Raw genomic sequence first — 15,208 nt, 5'->3', positions numbered from 1 at the left:
CACTGAGCATACTATACATGTGGCATAGAGTGAATGATTTAAGAATGGAAGCTATTCATTTTATGTGTTATTATTATTTGATTTGTTTATTTCCCTACTGGGCTGTAACTTAAAGGATCACTGTTGTCTTTATTTTCATTTTTCTCTTGTCTGTTCAATGGATATTTACTAAAGGCCTACCACTGCTGGGCATCATGCTAGATGATGAGGCTACAGCAGTAAAGAACATGAACCTGGCACAAACACTCAGGTAGCCTTCAGTCTAGTGGGGAAGAGACTCAACAAATAGGAAAAGAAATTTCAAGGGGAAAATAACTGAGGGGGGATATTAGCAGGGCACAGTGGGGAAGGAGACCTGATTTTTGTAGTTGTTGCCATCAGAGAAGACCCCTAAAACGTGAGGCTGAGACCTGAGAAAAGGATTAGTTATCACGCAAAGAGCTGAATGAAAGGGATCCTGGTAAAGGTGTAGTATGTGCCACATCAGATTTAACAGAGCTTGTGTGTGAATGGGCAGAGACAAGGGGCTAGAAGTCACTGAGTGAAGGAGTGACAGTCCTGAGATCTGCCTAGAGCGGTCTGCAAGGGCTAGTCTTACAGACTTGGCAGTGGAGCTTGGGTAGCATTCTATGTGCTGTGGGAAACCATAGAAGGATGCCTAGCAGTGGAGGGAGAACATGTAATTACCCTGAAAAAAAGACCATCCTGCCAAATACTGACAGTGGAATGAAAGGGGCCTGGGAGGCAGGATGGCGACGGAGGAGGATGAGGGTAGAAGAGGAGGTCTAGCATCTGGCACCTGCCCACCACTCAGTCCTCACCGGGATTCTTTCCCTCCTGTTCTCCAGCCACATCCTTCTTCCTCTCACATGTGATAAGCTGGTTGCTTCCTATGGCCATTGCCCTGTTTTCTCTGCCTTCAGTGCTCCTCACCCAGAGCACTGCCTAAATGGCTCAGTCTTGTAATTCAGGTCACAGCTTAGTCTCCTTCTCAGAGAGACCTTTCTTGCTTCTTGCTAGATGCATCCCTAATACTATTCTTCAGATAAATGCTGAATTGCTAAGTGTTAAATTCAATATTTAGTTCATTATAAAAGAGAACATCTGGATTAAAAAATAAATCTAATGTTTGAATACATAAATTTATTTCTATAATTTTATCACGGAAGATTTTAATAGTTAATTTTAGAAGTGTGAAAACACAGGGAAGAAACAATTTTTCAGCACTGCCAGCCACTATAATGCTGCTTCCTAGTAACTTCATAGAGAAGCAAGATGGTTTTGGGTTTTCCTGATTTTTCTCTGAAAGTCTCTTCTTGTCTTCAAGCACTTTGTACTCTGCAGTTATGATTGCACTAATGGTGGCTCATCATGGGTGACATGAAACATGCTTTTTAGAATTCCACCTTATTAGGAAATTTTGAGTGTGAAACTTGGTTTACTATTTTTAATTCATCTTAACAAGATGCAAAGAACTACCAAAGAGGATATTTCCTCAAATTTACAACCTAAATGAGTTTGATCATTGAAATGTAAATATACATCTTAAATATTTTTTTAATCTGCTGATCTGTTTCCTTATTTATTTAACTGGTTGAAAGATCTTCACAATTGTGTTTATACATAAATGAAATCAATAGCTTTCATAATCATCCGATAGTATAGCAGTTATTCTTGTGGTAACAATAAATATCTTGATTTTAACAAACTCTTTGTAAACTTCAAAGCACAAATTAGATTTTTTACCCCAAATTCTATCTAGAATGCATACCTATAGTCGAAAATTAGCACAGGATTAACAATAAATCTTAATGATATATCCTGTTTGTATTGCTGATGTTATTTTGACTGGAAACCTACATGATTACCCTACATGATAACTGATAAATTTGGGATGCCAAAAACAACCTTGAAGTGGGCATTCAGCTTTTTGTCTTCTGAAATCTGAAGTCAAAGACAAAAAGTGTATTTTGTCTAAATGTGAAGACCCAAAGAAAAATTTCATGTATCTCTACTTCCTGTTGTCTCTGTCCTGTTGTCTTTGACAACAGAACCCTGTTTTATTACCATCAGTATACTAATCACTGACTTGTTTTTCCTTCTTTTTACAATTTTCTGTATTCCTTCTTTAGAATGTTGCTCCGTGGAAATAGGTACACTGTCTGTCCTGTTCAGTAGTGTCTCCTGAGCCCAAAAAAAGCACCTGGCACATGGTGCCCAACAAATACTTGCTGAGTAGATTGGGAGATGGATGGATGAATGAGTACTAGAGTAGTACAGGCAAGAAATGATGTTGGCTTGGACTCCTGCAAAATAAATGGGGAGAGCAATAGATTTTTTTGGATAGAGAATCAGCAGCACTAGCGAAAGGATCAAATGTGGGACATGAGGGCAAATTATCAGGGTTGATTTCCAAGATTGTGGATTGAGAAATTTTTGTATCTTCAGTGTTTAGCGTCCAACCCAACACATGGTAGATGCCCTAGAAATGTTTTTTAAATTGGTGAATTGACTTCAGCTTGGACTTTAATAGATCCAGTTTGTGTTTGTGATATTTAGAAGTACCTATGGACATTCTGGACACATTTTCCCAAAATTGTGCACACCACCAATGCCTCATGCCCACATTCTTTTCTCAGGGGCTGAACTATGCAGGCTGAGGCAGCTGCATGGCAACTGTTGAACATGACTGGCCTGGAGAGAGACACAAAAGTATGATTGCTATTGCTATCATTTAACTTGTGGTTTCAACCAGGTTGCTATAAAAGTAAGTGGTTTGCAGTTCCTCACCTTCTTCCCTGGAGAAAAATGAAGAACACTAATTCAGAAAAATATGGCAAATTTTCAAATTAATTATTGGAACAGTATCTGAACCATGAAAAATTCAGTTTCCAAAAGAGGATTAAAAAAGAGCATACGGCACTAATTGTCATAGAGTCCTTGTTACATTTTATAGATTTTTCATTTTGTAAAGCAGTGAATCATTTAAAAGAAAAAAGTTGAACAGCAATTCTAGCGAAAAGTTAAATTAATACAGACATTAGCCCAGACTCTACGTGTATGATGTTGGCAGGCTACACAAAGCTCTTGCTCCTGTGGACGCCGTGCATAAGAAGACAGACAGCCTCCCAATTTCTTTACTAGTAAAGTCATTTACTAGAATGTGAACCCTGATGTGTCCTTGTCCCTGGAATTCATTATGTAGGCTTCATGGGCTTGCTGGCCCTCCAATTAGCCAGTTTTCCTGCCTGATTTTTTGAGAAAGGGACAAAGCTATTTGAATGCAGCAGTATCTTGCACAATATGGAGTCTTTATCACCTTCCCCCTGTCAATGATTTTACAAATAATGATGTGGAGAGCAGGGGGAAGATAACCGTTTCAGCATGTGGTCACCAATCATCTCTTATTGTTTTCAAAGAATGGGCAAGTGTTATTCTACACTTTGGGTCAAAAGAATTTTTTAAAAATTGACTAGAGTCATATGCATGCGTATGTAGAAAAGTTTCATTTTTAGAATCAACAGAATCGTAGCCCCTTCTCCTAACTGACCTTACGACACCAAATCTCCACTGCCTGTGATGAGTCTGAAATGCTGTAAGCCTAATGTCTTTTCCCCACCCTCCCTGCCCTGGCTTTCATTGGTTTTATGGACTTCAGGTGACAAGCAGGGCAGTGCAGGGTAGTGGGAAAATAATGGGCTCTGGAAGGGACGAACTTGACTTCAAATCTTGGCTCAGCCCCATTATTGCTGTTTGACCTGAGAAAAGTGGCTTATATTCATCTGTGGAATGGGTTTCATAATAAACACCGTGCAAGGTAATAGAGGTAGTGTGTGTATTAGAGATATATCTGGAGTCACTGCCATGTCATGAGCAATCGCAGCGGTCATTGTCATGGCTTCACGGCACCCTGATTTGTTCATTTATCAGCAGGACCACCTTCCTTTGAGTTTTGCCCTGTGATGTTGTCTCACGTTCCATACATTAAACATCTCCCCATTGTTCCTCCTTTGTTCATTTAACAAATTCGAACTGTGGATTTTTTATGTGCTAGGTCTGACATGAGTCAGGCTGATTTAGAAATCCCGTCTTTTGGAAGATTGTCAAACTTTTGGAAGAACTGTCAAACTGCCTTTTGGTATTTTTTGGAAAGCCAGGATACCTTTTATCTAAACACTTATATTCATTTCAACATTAACCCACTTGGAAGGGATGGTGATAGCATTGGCAGAACAGCACACAGACCACTAGGAATCTGCAGTCTGATAGTTGATGCAATTGTATGCACACCATTTCAAGTAAGTAATTTGTTTATGTGTATTTAGTTATTTTGAGAGAGGCAGAGAGAGTAGGGGAGGGGCAGAGAGAGAAGGAGAGAGAATCCCAAGCAGGCTCCATCAGCAGGCTGAGGATAGCCAAGTAGGCTCTCAGCCCAGAGCCTGATGTGGGGCTTGAACTCCTAGACCATGAGATCATGACCTGAGCCGAAATCAAGAGTCAGATGCTTAACTGAGCCACACAGGTGCCCCGACATCCAACAAGTAATTTAACAAACATGTTCGTAATTTAGGTCTGGTATTACAGTTTCCTATCTCTTGCGAGAGGCCATATAAGATTTGAGGAGTCACAGAGGAAAATATATGGTATGGTATGTCCTTCACTTATGTAAGATTACAACTTTCCAGACATTAAGATATACCATTTTTATATTCAGTAGAGCACCTAAAACTGTTATGTCTAGAAAATATCCATTTTTACATGATAGAACATGGATAACTGGTACCTTCAATGAATATATAAACCTCATTTTAGTCAAAAATATTAGTTTTTTTCCCCACCACAGTTTCAGCCAGTGCTACTAAACACAGCAAAATGGATGGAGAATGCTAGCAAGTATGAGCCATGAACACAACTGCTGGAGCAGCAAGAATTTGGGAATGTAGGAAAGGGTCCAGTGCTTGGCCACCCCAGAAGGAAGCAGGGCAGTTGCCCAGGAGCTGCTAGGGGTGTCTGTTGACCCATCAGGATTCTAGGGCCGCCGAAGAAGCCAGGAATATGTGCAAGGCCTAAACTCATGGCAGGAGAAAAGCCCAGCCTGTTCTGTGAGGATAATTAAAAGCCTATTCTAAATGCTCAGAACACTATATGGAATATCCCATGGTTATTTATTTACTAACAATTAAGTGTCTACTATGTGCAAAGACCCTGTGTATGTGGGCATTTTGCACGCCCTTAATTCTGCTTTTATTCTCCTCGTCCCCCCGCAGGATCTTGTTGTTAGGGAGAGAAAAGTGCTCTATTTGTCATTTCTGAACTGAAATGCTTCCATCAACCTTGAATTACAGGCAAAGTCTCCTATACTTAGCCATTGTTGGCATCATCATCGTCATCATTATTGCAGGCTCCTGAAAGAGAGCTGAGAGTGCTTCTTTTAATGCCAACTGTGATTTGCATGTTCATAGAAGGTTTGAAGTTTCAGAAATTAAATGTCGGGGTGTAAAATTTTCCTGAAGGAAGAAAGTATGATTGCATCGAACTTTCAAAGTACAATCAAAGTCTAAAGGAAATATAATTATTATTGTCGGTTTATCACTTCAAACATGTTGTTGTAAATGTCATTATATCAGATGAGTTTGGTAACAGGTTTTCCATTTTGCACTTTATTTGACAAGGTGATTCATTGTTTAGTGCAGTTTAAGATGTCAGTCCTTCTGGAAGGAATTGAGCTGAGCTGATGTGCATAAGAACATTCTTCCATCAAAGTATATGATTAAGGAAGGGTTAGGCTCCTGAAATATTGTTTCCAAACTTGCTTTGAATAAGCGTAGTTTCTTTGTCGAGATATAATTTATCACATTGTGCTACATCTGGGAAAGCGTACATAGACTAGACATGCTGCCTATGGCACCGTGCGTAGCTGTAAGCCTGTGCAGGATGACCCTATTTTGGATAAGTGTGTCTGCAACATAGAAACCTATCTAGTAATTGAAATTGTGTACTTTGTTTTTGTCTCAAATAAAATATTTCACAAGGAACCAGGATGATGGACCAAACACTTGGCTCCACGTTATTGCCTGTAGTATTTGGATGAGTATGTGTTAGTCACCCAATATTAGACGTTTTAAGACAGATCATCCAGCTTTTGAGTTCATAAAGGGAGCCTACAAAGAGCCAGAAATTGGGCTAATTAATACATTATCTATAATATCTAAGGCAATTTACAAATTATTTGCATCCTCATTATACAGTCAAGGATCTGAGGCTTTGAAAGGATGAGTAATTCTCCAAGAGACATAAAAATGGTGAGTGGCAGAGCTGGGATTCAAACAGAGGCCCTGCAATTCCAATGCCCAGAGCTCTTCCTTTACTGTGTAGATGTCCAAAACATATCATGCCTACCCTCTTTTTAGCAGTTTTCCCTATGGGATTTACTGCTGGCCTGGGCAATGCTTTTATTTATACATAGTATCTGTTAGAAGTGCACTTGGTGTCTGACTGTTAGGGTCTTGCTTTAGGAGCAGTTATTCATATCAAACATAAGCTTTAAGACAAAACATTTCTTCTTTTCTTTCACCAAATTGAAATATGTGCTGATTTCAGGAAAGGTCAAAATGTCCCAGGCCTCTTAAAGTGAAATTAGGTAGTAAGGAACTCCCAAATACCTTCCAAATCACATTATTTAAAATTAACCACAGAGAGGGTATCATGTGCTAGAAGTCCTTGTTTAAACTGAACAGCCTTTTTATGAGATACAGTGGCCAACATTTGAGAATGTAAAATAGTTGTGATAATTTATGCAGTTGCCATTAAAAAATGACTGATATGTTGTAGCTGAATAATATCCTCTCCAATAATGAGAGCAGAGGCAGACTTAACACCTATGGAGGTTCAAGGTTGAAAACGTTCAAGGCCTTTCAGTTTGCATTGAGGATGGCTAAGTCCAGGATAATTTTCAGAGCTCTCAATCCTGTCTCAGCTCTGCTGCTTGGAATGGAGTCAAGACACCAAATTTTGGACCTGCTTGAAAACTCCAGTATCCCAAACTAGGGGAGAGGTTTTGGTGACTTCCTATTTATGTTACTGCACTGGAAGATTTGAAACTTGAGGTATGTTTGACCATAGGTTTCTTGGCTTATGCAACTATGAATAAAACCATCTCTGAGTAAGAGGGCTTGTTTTCATTTCCATTTAAATTTTCAAAAGGTGTATCTGCATGCATACGTCTGCCTACACACACTTATCAACAAACACGTACTTTACGGTTTTAAGTTCAGTAATAGACTTAAAATAGTCATCATTCATTCTATAAATAACACATTGCTCAGCAAAGCAATAGAGGATTGGAGAGCAGTTAAGTGCTTCATCTCTGATTCATAGGTTCAGATCCCAGCTCTATTTCCAAACTATTTCTGGGATTTGGGGAAATTATTTAACTTCTCTCTCAGTTTCTCCACATTTAAAATAGTGGCTATTTCATAACCCTATATGGGCTCATATTTATAAAGTACCTAGAAGAATATTTAGACACATGGTGAATGTTATACAACTATTTGCTTAATAATGTTTTTTCAAAAAACAACATGATTATCACCTCACACCTGTTGAAATGGCTATCATCAAAAAAAGAAATCACAAATGTTGGCAAGGATGTGGAGAAAAAGGAACACTTGTACACTATTGGTGGGAATGTAAATTAGTGCAGCCACCCTGAAAAATGGTATGAAGGTTCCTCAAAATATTAAAAATAGAACTACCATATGATCGATAATATCCACTGGATATTTATCTGAATAAAACAAAAAACTAACTTGAAAAGCTATGTGTGTGTGTGTGTGTGTGTGTGTGTATTAGAATATTATTCAGCCATAAAAAGGAAGGAAATCTTACCATTTTACAACATGGATGTACCCTGAGGACATTATACTAGGTGAAATAAGTCTGACAAAGAAAGATAAATACTGTATTACCTCACTTATTTGCGGAAGCTAAGAAACAAAAACAAACTCAGAGATACAGGGACAAACTGGGGGTTGCCAGAGGCAGGAGTTGGGGTTAAGGAGTGAACAAAATGGGAGTCAAAAGGTACAAACTTTCAGTTATAGATGTCACGAGGATGTAACGTATAGCATGCTGACTATAGTTAATACTGTATTGCATATTTGAAAAGTTGCTAAAAGTGTAAATCTTAGAAGTTCTCCTTACAAGAAAAACATTTGTAACTATGTATGATGGATATTAACTAGACATATTGCAGTGATCATGTGACAATACATGCAAATATCGAATCATTATGTTATACACCTAATATATGTCAAATGTACCTCAATAAAAAAACACAGTCATAATGGATTAGAAAAAAACACATTTAGAAGCAGATTTTGAGAAACATTAACACTTTTGGAGTTATACTTGGTCCTCTTAAAGAGATATTCAATAAAATTTGAAGTAGAAGTCAACTTTTAATGTGAATTGGCCTCTACAGCAGGGTAACTACAGAAAGAACCAGAATAATGTGCATACTGCAAATTGGTCTGGCTATTATTCTTCTGAGCTACTATTCTCAGAAACAGTAAGTAGTGATGGTCAAAGAATTAATCTGTTTGAATTCAAGAGCAAGTTGTCTAATTCCCTGAGCCTCAGTTTCCTCACTATAAAACGGAAATACTAATATATCTACCACTTAGGTTGTTGTGAGAATTAAATGAGATAACATTTGTCAAGACCTATTAAGTATAGTGCTTTACTCACCAACAGCTATATAATTAATATTAATATTTATATTTTTATTATTTGAGTCCCTTATCCACAGTTTCTCATCTATTAAGATTAAGTATAAATGGCATCAACTGACTGCACTTAGAATGAAATAATACATGAGAATGTTAGGAGACCACAGTGAGAGGTGAACAGCATGTGGCAGTGGTGGTCAAATGTTTCTGGAATAATTTGTCACTTCTTTATTTCTGTATTTAAAAAAAATTTCAGATAAATCACAGTGAACTTAAAGTTCAAAAATTTAAAAAGATAAAATATTGAGGAAATAGGAACCCAAACCTGAGAAAAGAGATAGAAAAGACTGACCTTATTTACCTGAAAACACTGACAAATGACTTATTCAAGATTTTGAAGGATAGTTTTTATGAGAATGTTGACTTTCATTTATGAGAAGATAAAGGATCTGACTATAAATAGCAGAGAGTAAGGTGGCCAACATAAAGACTGTATAGGAATGATATTCTTTCAGCAGAATGGTCTTTGAACAAACTTCAGAAATCTTCCAACATATGGTAAACAATCACTATCTTGGATATTTAGAGTCATTTAATCTAATGCCTAGGAATGAAAAACTGGACCTCATAACCACTTTCTACTCTAAAATTTGATATTTTATACTTGAAGACCAGGGCTTCCCAAACTTTAGTCTGTCAGACACCAGAATATAGTGTTACTCTTGGGCTGAGGTTGGATCCTGTCAGCCTCCATGGTGGCCCAGAGGGCCTATCACCATGACCAGCCTCCTTCATTCACTCCAGAGTATGAGATCATCACTTCTTATGTATGTCATGAGGTGAAAAATATAAGAAATCCTTGACTGGCTTGTGTAATGTACTGAAAAAGAGCTGGTATCTAAATACAAATGTATTAGCCATCAACTGAAAACTTTTTGGAGGCTAAAGGTAATTCCCTGATATGCACATGGGAACCACGAGATAAATCAAAAAAATTAAGGAATTTATAGTCTTCATGATTCAGATTTTCTAGGTGTTCTTTACATTTTCCTTAAGAACATTTGAGGAATCCAACTGGAACATTATAATGGCTTGGTCAATGTGACAAGGTCTATAACTTCATGACAAGTGCTGATGGAGCCCATCCATTTTCAAAATCTGTACCTTGAAAATCTGGGAGTGATAGGATTCCACATTTTCTTGACTGAAAGCCAAAACAACCTCTCGAACTAAAATTAAAAAAAAAAAAACAGATCACATTCATCACATTCTTTGACTTTGCTTCTTCCTTCTCTGTTTCCAAATTGTATGGTTAGGAACTCTGTTTTTGAACATAGCCAAAATAGGATATATTCATCCATTTATTCATTTACCCACTATTTATTCATTCTTTTTTTTAAACAAACATTGAGAGCATTCATATATTTATAGAACAACTGTTCAAGACTTTGGATGATCCAGTATAACAGAAAACTAATTGGACCTGTAAGATATATGTTAAAATAAATATGAAACAGTATGTAAGAAGAGGCATGAAGATAGATTGAGAAGTAGGTTTGGATAATTAAAATGGAGAAATCAGCATGCAGAATATATTTCTGAAGATAAAATGCAGTCTTTCAATCAGTTAGAAGCATTTTAAGACTTTTCATGGAACTTATTGATTTATCATTGGACATTGAATCCATAAAGAGGCCTAAGTGTATGATCTCAATAGAGATTCTAGGCTTATAATTCTCTCTTAGAGCCATTACTGCTGAACAACGTGGCACAAATTAACATGGATAGAAAAGGACCTCTTTTTGACAGATGAAATGTCTATTTCACATGGCATAAAACAGGGCTGGATCCCAAGTGCCCTCTTTTTAATTTTATAACTAAACAAATTGGCTGGTTTTAGATGACCTAACCACAGCAAGACAAGTACCTCTCATGTGTTGATGACATGCCTTCCTGTATGGTCACAGAAGTGGTTTTGACAAGCAATTCAACCCATTGGGCAACTTATGTCAGGAAAAGCCACTAAATATTAATTCTTTTAAAACCAAATGATCAATTTTGGTAGACACACTGTGACATCTAAATGGATAATTATAAGCTGGTCTGCTCAAATGATTGCCATATGTAGTTTCTTAGGATCACAGCTTGTGATTTACCTTGTTAACCCTTGGTATACAGTTGATCTCAAAATTAAACATTTAACAAAGGTCATGTTAAGGATCTTCTGTGGTCAAGACAGACTGTAGCGCTTCTTATCCTCAAAACCTTCGAAGGCAGGCTATTTCTTTTGTGCTTTATGGTACAGAATTCTGTCATTGCCATTAATTTGTACAGATACAGAAATGCTTGTGAGAAATGCCCTTTATCTGTTTGAAAGTACTCAGTTAGCTCAATGTTGTCCAGAGGTAAAGTGATTCTCCATTAAGATAAAAATATCAGACAAGTCATTTTATCTTTACAAGGAAACAGCATCTTTGTCATCCACACATTGGATCTTTTTCAATCAGAAATGTGGACAACCTCTGAGGAGAACCAGATAGTATTCTCAATTGTGAATTGTCTATTATTCATCTTCAGTCAAAAGCCTGACTGAGACTATCCATGCTTAGAAAGAAGAGATAATCGAAAGAATCCCCCATTCACTCCTTTTTAAGATTCTCCAAAATATTACCATATAATGCCTTCAGTTTTCACCTAAGTTCTTTGTAAGAAGTAGCTCTATGCAGGCTTCTTTAAAAAAAAAAAAAGATTTAAATTATATTATCAATGGTCCCCAAAAAAGAACCATTGGGCAAATTCCACTCAAAGCTCGGGTGCGACAGGAAGTTACTTCTTTTTACTAGACAAAGAATATTCTTGGTCATGTTTTCTTCTTTACCTTGATTGCTGAGAAGCTTGGAGTGAATTTTTATGCTTTAGTTTTAGTACTTTCCCTTAGTCCGGATTTTCAAATAATTATTCCCTCATTGTTTTTATTTCTTGGCTCGTGCCTTTTATTGTATTAATGATTTTCCATGTAATTGTGATTTTTATTGTAAGCTGCCTCATATCACACTTCACTTTTGGAAGTAGGTAGTGTAAAAATACATATGGAAAATACCATCTGTTCAACAAGGAGTTGGTACTAGATTAGGGACTATTTGGAAGAATGTGGTCAGTGTAATACCTGCAAAAGAATAACCTTGGTTATTTTTTATACATATGCTTAGGATCTACCCCAGATCTACTGGATCAGGATACAGGTGGGCACTGGAAATCTTCATTTTCATAAGCTTCTACAGACTAAACAGAATATCATACCTGCCAAACCACTTTCAAGAACATACTTCTTATATTTCACAAGCACTTTCTTCAGCTACAGTAGGACACAAATTTAGATACTCACGAAGGACTTCACTAAATCAAATGTGTGAGAGAAATTGATAAGCATTATGAATGACCCCAAAATGAATTAAAAAATTATTGCTATGAAACATGAGTCATGGGGGGCTTGGGATCAGGGTGGCAGTAGGAACAGAAAGTACCTAAATAGGATTTCAAAATCTGGGAAGAAGGAACACCACAGCTTTCCTAGTCGCATTTGTGGAATTAAAGAGAGAGGGAGAGAAATCAGAGCTATCCTGGAATATGAATATTGAACAAGTAGGAAAAGGTTAATGTCAGTATCTGAGATAGAGAATTGTATAAAAGAGTGAAAAATTACAAGTTTGGTTTCAAAGTATGAGTTCCACAGTGAACCATCAGGTGGAAACACAGTTGAGTACAATGAACTAGACCTAGAATTCCTGAGAAAAGTCAAGCTTGGTAATGAGATGTTGGAAAGTTACACCTAGAATTGAGGTGAAATCCTGAAAGTAGGACATAGATAGGAACTAGAGAGTGAAAAGAGAGGAAGCTTATAAAGGAAATCTGGAGAAAGACATATAGCAGAAAGGGCAGGAAGGAGACTCATGTCAAAAAGGAGGAGGTAGGGGTACCTGAAAGGCTCAGTCAGTTAAGCATCCGACTCTTGGTTTCAGCTCAGGTCATGATCTTACAGTTCATGGGATCAAGCCCTACGTTGGGCTCTGTGCTGACAGAGTAGAGCCTGCTTGGAATTCTCTCCCTCCTCTCTATCTGCCCCTCCCTCACTCATGCTTTCTCAAAATAAATAATAAACTTTTAAAAAAGGTGAATATAAGGAAGAGGATTATAGGCTTCAGAAGTCAAAAGAAAAATGGCTTTGGGAAAGGTTTCAAGTGCCAGAAGCTTCTTTGCTGTCCAGTAGTATTATAATTTCCTGAGGAATTGTGGTTGAGCAGTTTCAGAGGAGTGGAGGAGGCAGAAATAAGACTACAGAGGGAGAATGAATGGGAAGGATATGCTAGCATAAAATTTCTGAGAATTCAGATAGTGTAGGCTGGAGCAATATGATGGTACCATGATAGGAAAAAAGCATGGAGGACAGAGCTGATGTCAGACTCTATAGAGCCTTTCTGAAAATGACGAAAACTTGACCCTTGTTCTGGGTAGACATATTTCCATGTGAGTGCTGACATGACTTGGCCAGCAGAATATTGGCCATATTTTATCCTGACTTGTCCCCCCAACTGGGAGTCTTTGTGCAGTATACAGAGGCAACACTCTTTAAGACAAAGTTTTTGACGACCACAGATATTTAAGCATGTTTCTAGGCCTAGGAAAACCTTCAAGTTGTTGGTGGGGGTAGGGGAGACAGGGAGATAGGGATAACTGCTAAAAGAAAATCAAGAGAAGCATGAAATGATGGACTCAAAACACAAATGCTCTTAGAAAATAAACAGAGCAGATATGACCATTTACACCAACATTTTACTTGAAAAAAAACCTCTTAATTAATCTTCACACAAAATCTTTTGTAGTTGCAAAAGGGCTTCAAAAAAGTTGTGATCAGTGAGTGCCATATAGCTACAAAAAAGATTGAGGAAGATCCTTATGAAATGATATGGAGTGATTTCCAGGGGACAGTATTAAATAATAATAATAATAAAGCAAAAGACACAATAATATGCTCTTTTGTGCTAGACAAGAAAATAAGAAAAAAAATATGCTTTATATATACATATATATTTTATTTATATATGCTTTATATATATATCTTATATATATATGCTTTATCTATATTGCTTATTATTACAGAAAGAAACAGAGGACAGAGAAAGCAGAGGTCAATGAAAATTGTGGACTTACAAGGCCAAGGGAATACAGACTAATACCAAAGTTAACTGATAAATGGTGGAGATGGAAAATCATAATTTTGCAACCATCTTGGTAAGGAACAGATTAGACAAAAATTACCAATGAATGTTAAATATATGGAAAATTTTTAGGTAGAGCAGGATATTTGCTGACTTTAAAGTGTTTCTCTACAAAATGGTCAAAATTAGCATCACTAATGGGGGACAATTGGACAGACATTGTGTGTCTCCAGATATGATACCCCGAGAAGGAAAGAACATCTATATTCCTATTGAGAGTGCATGGCTTCAATCTAATCATGAAGAAAGGTAAGATAAATACAAAATGAGAAATGATGTATTTTTAAAAGAGGTTGGGGGGTGTCTATTCTTCATAATTATCAACATCATAAAGAGACAAAGGTTGGAGAAATGTTTCCAGATCAAAGGAGGCTAAAGAGATATGACAACTAAATTTAATACCTACTCTGTTGTACTGAAGAATGAAATAATGCTATGAGTGATATTATTAAGGAAACTGACAACATTGGAATGTGAAAAGTAGATTAGATAAATCTATCGTATCAATATAAACTTTTGAAGTTGATAACTGTACTATGGTTATATAAAAGAATATACCTATGTCACTATTAAGAAAAATACAATGAAATATTTAGAGATAAAAGGGCATGATGTATGTTACTTATCTTCAAATGGTTCAGAAAACAACTATATGGATGGAGAGATAGAAAATGATAAAGCAGACATATTATGACTGAGTATTTACCCAGAGAAAATAAAAATACTAATTAAAAAAGATACATGCATTCCTATGTTTACTGCAGCATTATTTACAATAGCTAAATATGGAAGCAACCCAAGGGTCCATTGATAAATGAACGGACAAGGAAGATGTGGTATATACATACAATGGAATATTATTTGGCCTTAAAAAGGAATGAGATTTGTGACAATATGAATGGACCTACAGGGAATTAAGCTAAGTGAAATAAGTCAGAGAAAGACAAATACCATATTATTTCACTTATATGTGGAATGTAAACAAAAATGAACAAACATAAAAACCCAAGACTCTTAAATACAGAACACAAACAGGTGGTTGCCAGAGGGGAAGAGAGTAGGGGATAGGTAAAATAGATAAAGGGGATTAAGAGGCACAAACTTCCAGTTATAAAATAAATAAGTCATGAAAATGAAATTTATAGTATAGGGAATATAGTGAATAATATTGTAATAATGTTGTATGGTGACAGACGGTGACTA

Source organism: Leopardus geoffroyi, chromosome B3 (genome assembly GCF_018350155.1).
Source record: "Leopardus geoffroyi isolate Oge1 chromosome B3, O.geoffroyi_Oge1_pat1.0, whole genome shotgun sequence".
NCBI lineage: Eukaryota > Metazoa > Chordata > Mammalia > Carnivora > Felidae > Leopardus > Leopardus geoffroyi.
This window is presented reverse-complemented; position numbering follows the sequence as displayed.